This window comes from Anolis carolinensis, chromosome 3 (assembly GCF_035594765.1).
Source record: "Anolis carolinensis isolate JA03-04 chromosome 3, rAnoCar3.1.pri, whole genome shotgun sequence".
NCBI lineage: Eukaryota > Metazoa > Chordata > Lepidosauria > Squamata > Dactyloidae > Anolis > Anolis carolinensis.
Window position 1 is genome coordinate 13,018,035 of NC_085843.1, and position 6,750 is coordinate 13,024,784.

Consider the following 6,750-nt stretch of genomic DNA (forward strand, 5'->3'; position numbering starts at 1 on the left):
GAGAATACAGCAATAAAGAAAAAGACCTTCTCCTGTAATCAGGAAAGCGAAGGTATCTTAGACAAAGAAACACAGATCCTTATATACTATTTTGGCCTGCCTCTATCTACGTCACACAGGTATTATCAATTACCAATTAATGTCAAAAAAGTCTTACTGGACACTTAACTAAAAGCTTATCTTTGCATTTTCCTAAAATATAGACTACTTTCAAGACCTCCGTTAGGCGTTATCTTTGGAATCCTCACCTCATCCATTAGGGATTCTCATTAATTAAGGAGAATCCCCTTATCTCAGCTGTCAGAGACCTATTAGCACTGGAATTCTCGTCTCATCCATTAGGGGTTCTCATTAATTAAGGAGAATCCCAGTTATCTTAGCTGTCAGAGACTTAATGGCACTCCCCTCATGGCGCCAGGTCTTATCTTGACATCCCAAAAAGCCTTATCTTGACATCCCCAAAAGCCTCACTATATAGGGTGAGTTATGGATGTCTAAAACACCAAGAGGATGCTATATAGGCTCCACAGCTTTATATTTTGTGCTATTTTGTTGTAATAAAAATAATGTTTTGTCCTTTGTTGGGATGTTAGCAGTTCCTCTACATTTGTGGGAGTTAGGGTGCATGTTCCTCAGAAAAATGGAAAAACCATGAATATAAATAAAAATGGCATTTTTGAGACATTGACCATAGCATTGTGGTAGAGGATGTAAAATGTTTAGAGAGAACATATTTTTGCAGTTGTGCAGCAAAGGTGTTAGCAAATACAGTAATCTGTGAATAATCAAATCTATGAATGCTTAACCCAGAAATTAATGAAAACATTTATTTAGTTACTTAAATCAGGCAAATACTTAAACTATTGTACTATTGAAGGCAGGTCTAACTTTGGTGGAGTAGGATGGATGGATAGATAGATGGAGACATACATACTGTTGGACAATTTGGCATGGCAGATACCTCCATTAGTCTAGGCTTATTTTTAGTTTTTGTCCAGAAAGGAAGGAAAAGAAGCCTTACCAAGACTAACAGGTGTGAAAAATGAAAACTTGATAATGTCACATTCTCTTTACCTGACTGGTTGTGGTTGAAAATCTTTCAAACTGTAGCAGAAAGTCCCTGAAGGCAAATAGCAGAATACAGATGTCAACTAGCATTTTGCATGGCCTTTCACATCAAACAACATTGTGCGATCTTTTGCTTCAGTGTTTTCAGCTTCTCTCGCTTTCCCATGAGTAAGCCTCATGAGCATTTCTTCTCAGTAAACAGGTAAACATTGTGCTGTTAGATCTCTATTAATGTTGACTGATCATCTTAGCAGAAATGTTCTGGGTTCATTTCGATCAAGATGTTTGGAGAACTGATTGTCTAGATGTAACTAGAATTGTTTGGGCTTGTTTTCTTGCCTTATTGAATGGGGTTTTTGGAAAAAATGGTGACAGAATTAAATAGACCAGTCATGTCATGCACAAAAATACTAAAAAGTACTATGTGTTTTTCTTTTGAATCTGTCATCAGAGACTCTGTTGTACATAATGGAAGAATGACTGTAATATTCTGGAGTGGTACAAAGTGATCTTGAGCTGACACATAATGCTCATTAGCCACGGTTGTAATGAGTGTAAGCCAGAATTTTAGAGAATATATGACAAGGACTTGGAAAGTATGGCCCATAGATCACATGCTGCTCCAAGGTAGTTTTGGTCCTTCATGAACCACATCTGGGTCTTCCCCACTATGCTTTTTCCAAAAAAATTTCTGCTCCTGCTGATTTTGCATGAAATGAACTCATTGTGCTCCACCTCAACTGCCCTGACTCTTTCAGAGACATGAGTGAACAAAGGGCCACATTACTAGACAAAAGGTCTACTTGTCATTCTCTATGCTTAGGGAGCAGGGTATGTTTTTAACATAAAGCAGAGATGGTTGAGAGGTGACATGAGAACCATGATTTGAAAGAAGACCATATTACAGATGGATCTGACTTGTTCTCTGTTGCTCCAGGGACTAGGACATGGAGCTATGGAGTCAAAGTACAGCAAAATAAATCCTAAAGTTTAGGAAGAACTTCTTGATGGTAAGAGTTGTTTGAGGGTGGAATAGGATCTCTTGGAATGAAATACAAACTCCTTCTTTGGAGTTTTTAAACAGAAGCTGGATGGCCACCTTTTAGAAGTGTTTCGAATGTGTATTTCTGTGTGGCACAGTGAGATTAAAGTGGATGGCCCTTGAGGTCTTTTAAACTCTGAGTCTATGGTTTGATTCTAGTGTGGAAGAAACCTTACCCATGTCCTCTGATTTCAGACTAACCTTGTGCTTCTCTAATCCAGTATATATGTTCACTTACGACTTTGTTTAAAACTGTCCTATTTTTTTTTTACCAAAGAAGAGACACCACTGGTACTTGTCGAACGAAATCAATTCAGAAAGGTTTATCTTCTTTCACACTAGAAAAGAATTTGGGTTCAACAAGAGACATCTGCTCCTGATGCAGACAGCAGCGTGAAAACTGGAACGTTGGCATTTGGCATTGAGTTGATTGAAGGAAACAGCAACTTGGAAGCAGCCAGTAAAATCAGCAGGAAACAGGAGACATGTCTCAAATGCTCAACAGATGAAGGCTTAATTCAGATCAATCCCTTACATATTTTTCAGCAGATTTGCTTTTTGTTCATTGGGTTGGGATTCAATGAGGGACTCATACCTCCATAATTGGATTCTGCAAGAAACAGATTTGAACGATTTTGCAAGATTTTTAGTTAGCAAGGGGTTTCCATGATTTACTACAGAGAGGAGCCAGTGAAGTGACCAATTCACAATAAGACTGATGTACAACAGTCCTGAAGCACAACAGGATAAACACACAATGGGAATGATGCATATTGGGCCACCAGCTAGGGAGTGCTGATATGGATTGGTAGAGCCAAACATACAGCAAGATATTCTTGATGGTTTTTTTAAAAGTCATTTTAAGTACTGTATATACTCGAGTACAATCCTAGTTTTTCAGCCCTTTTTTAGGACTGAAAAAAAACTTCCTCGGCTTATACTTGGGTGAGAGTCCTGGTGGACTTATATTTAGATCAGTTTATACTCAAGTATATATGGTATATTTATTATTTTTCTCTATTATTATTGGTATTGTTACATTTATTATTTTACTCTATTAATTATTATTATTACATTTATTATTTTACTCTATTATTGTTGTTACTTTTACATTTGTTTTACTCTATTTTTATTATTATTAATACATTTATTATTTTACTCTATTTATTATTACATTTATTATTTTACTGCATGTATTATTATTATTATTACATTTATTATTTCACTCTATTATTATTAAAAGGATACATAAGCACATTTACATTGAAGAAGATGAAAATAATGATTTAATCAGAGTTGAACAGTCATATCTTAAATTACAGTTTGATGTAAAGATTTAAAAACATTTAAACTACTGATGCCTCAATTAATGTAATTTTATTGGTATCTTGGCTTATACTGGAGTCAATGTTTTCCCAGATTTTTTGTGGTAAAATTAGGTGCCTTGGCTTATATTCGGGTCGGCTTAATTGAGTATATACGGTAATTTAAAGTTACCTAGACTATGGTAGAGAATTCCTGTCTGAGTGTTTTATTAATAAAGCATTCATCATGTTATCGAAGGCTTTCATGGGTGGAATCATTGGGTTGATTCTCACAGCAACCCAAAGTATTCATCCACTAAGCACCTTAAAATGTATTTCCTGTGTCCATGGATTTGCTTGGCCAAAACACAGCCAGACAAATGGTCTTCAGCCAGGGATCTGACCAAGGAATGGATATATGCATTAATCACTTGTAATGCTGGAGAACTACAGTAAACCACATACGGTACTTACCAATGCACCCAGAAGTGGAGCAGTTTATTTAAGCTCTGTTGGAGCCAATGGTTGACACCAGATAAGCATGTCATTTGGAGATGATCCAACTCTCTTTCAAATTCAGCTGAGGATATGAAGCACAGTGAATGTTTTATCATGAAGAAAAGACTTTCTGTTTGGGAATATGTTATGTAAGCTTGCCTGCCACAAAGTGTGATGTGATTGGAATGCAACTTGAAAACCACTGCAGTGAAGAGCAACTGTGAAGCACACTGCTTGGCTTGGGGCCAGCCAGTCACCATGTCTTAGGTTATTGCACCTCTCAGAGTTGAGTTGAGGACAAATGCTTAGGATAGGTTATTGTTTTCCTGAGCTGTTGGGATAAAATCTGATAGAGCATCCACCTGCTTGGGAGAGCTATAAAGACAAATAAGGTAAAGATTTTCCCCTGACATTAAGTCCAGTCATGTCTGACTCTGGGGGTTGGTGCTCATCTCCATTTCTAAGCCGAAGAGCCGGCGTTGTCTGTAGACACTCCATGTGGCCGGCATGACTGCATGGAGTGCCGTTAGCTTCCTGCCGGAGCGGTACCTATTGATCTACTCACTTTGGCATGTTTTTGAACTGCTAGGTTGGTAGAAGCTGGAGCTAACAGTGGACGCTCACTCTGCTCCCCGGATTTGAACCTGCGACCTTTCGGTCTGCAAGTTCACCAGCTCAGTGCTTTAACACACTTCGCCACCGGGGCTCCCATAAAGACAAATACATGAGCCCTATATCAAATCAAGACTAGAAACCTGATTCATCCTAGAAGCTAATTTGCCTAACCCAAGGCTGTCATACGTTGGTCATATCATGAGAAGAGATGACTCATTAGAAAAGACAATATTGATTGATAAGGTGGAAGATCATTAGAAAAGAAGAAGACTGCACCACAGATGGATAGAGTTGACTCAATCAAGGAAGTCACGGCCCTGAGTCCACAAAACCTGAGCAGGACTGTTGAGAATAGGGTGATTTGGAAGTCTCCCATTTATAAGGTTACCATAAGTAAAGTCCTCCCCACCCCCAAGAAATAGATACAAATGCAATTGATACTGTGGAATGTAATAGTTAGGTGGTGGACTGGGCTTGGAAGATCCAAGTGCTGCTCCCAACCTAGTGATAAAACCCAATGGGGTGCCCTTGGGACAGTCTTCTGTCTCAGCCTTCCTTGTAAGGGTCTGGAGACATAGATATGAATAGTTACTAAGTAGTCGATTGAAAATATCAGTAAACATTTTAAAGTGTACCTTTTCTGTTTTATTCTTCCGTGTCCTGTTCATACTTACTGTACCTTGGATTGTATTTGGCTTTATTTATTTTTGCACTTAAGCACAAACTAGATGGGTTTTCTTATCTGATGATGTAATAAAGGTGTCACTACCAACAGCTCAGAATAGAACACAAGTATCTCTTTCCCCTGTTAACCTTGTCTGCAGGTAGTTTCCTCGCTTGTTGTGTCACAAGAGATTATTTCAGGACTCGGTAGATTAGATGAAGTTTTAAAAACTGCATTTCCACATGAATGGGAGAGAGTTCGCATGAATGATGATTTTACTTCCAATGGCAGAATTCCTCCAGCCAGACCTTGTTGCCCATCTGCTACTCACCCTCCTTCGTAATTACTGAACACAAGAAATAACATGGACATATTTTGCTGTCATTAACAAGGAAGCATAAGATGCAAGTTTAGATCTCCCCAGAGTGAGCGCTAATAAGGAAATAACTATTCTGTTGGATCATAGTCTTTAGCAGTAATTTGGCTGCCAGATCTAATGAAGTCCCATTCCCAAACTTATATCCATTTGAACAGCATGTAGGAACAGACATTCAAGTACCTGAAAATAGAGAAATCATTGTGTTAGAATAACCTCTATGAAGATTTGGAGAAGCAGGCATAAAATAACTAGATAGGGTTTTCAAGTGTTAACACAAAGCCAGAGTAATCCAGGCCATAGTATTTCCATTTTCTACATATGCTTGTGAAAATTCAGTAATGAGGAAAACTGATAGGAAGCACAATTTGAAATGTGGTGCTGTAGGCAGCCTAAAAGACAAATAAATGGAGTCTTAGAGCAAATTAAACCTGAAGTCACACTAGAAGCCAAGATGACTAAATTCAGGGTGTTGTACTTTGGACATATCATGAGATAATATGACTCATTTAAAAATAATAATGATCAATAAAGTAGAAAGTTGTAGAGTATTAGAGTCGCAGAGTTGGAAGGGACAACAAGGGTTATCTAAGCCAACTATGAAGGAATATCAGCAAAAGCTGTCCTAAATGATGTCCATCCAGCCTCTTTTTAAAGACTTCCAAAGATGAAGAGTCTACCTCCCCCCCCCCAAAGAAAACCCCCCAATCTATTCCACTTTCAAACACCTCTTACTGTAAAGAGATTTTTGCTAATGTTTAAGTGGAATGTTTTTTCTGGTAATTTGAATCCACTGGTTCATGTTCTAGTTAGTAGGAAATGTAAAGGACTGGACTACAGGTGGATTGACTCAATCAAAGAAACCATGATTTTGCAAGACCTGAGCAGAGCAGATCAGGGCTCTTGGAAGTGTCTCATTAATAGAGTCACCATCAGTTGAAGTTAATGGTAAACATTCAGAAAATTCTGATGAATTAATGCTTTGTTCCAGTGGGAAATTGTAAGGAAGGGGCTGTGCCTATCAGTTCAGTTTGTAGAGATGCCAGAAGGTAGAGGAACTGTGCCTGACATAAGAAATGGGCCCTTGTCACCTTGAATTCAGAGATAGATAGATAGATAGATAGTGTGATGACCCATGGGCCTTGTAGTCCTGCTCAGGACATGGTAATTCCTGATGAAGATG

General features: G+C 38.2%; 1 long non-coding RNA gene across 1 annotated transcript in view; it reads right to left on the minus strand.

Moving 5' to 3' along the window:
* LOC134297327 (uncharacterized) overlaps nt 1-6,232 on the minus strand; it is a 6,272-nt gene extending 40 nt beyond the window's left edge. The window contains exons 1-3 of the long non-coding RNA XR_010004032.1: nt 5,163-6,232; nt 3,889-3,994; nt 1-2,720 (exon numbers count right to left, since the gene is read on the minus strand). The exon at nt 1-2,720 is cut by the window's left edge and continues 40 nt beyond it. This is a non-coding gene — a long non-coding RNA (uncharacterized LOC134297327). The remainder of the gene's footprint in view (nt 2,721-3,888; nt 3,995-5,162) is intronic.
* Between the last annotated feature and the right edge of the window lie 518 nt (nt 6,233-6,750).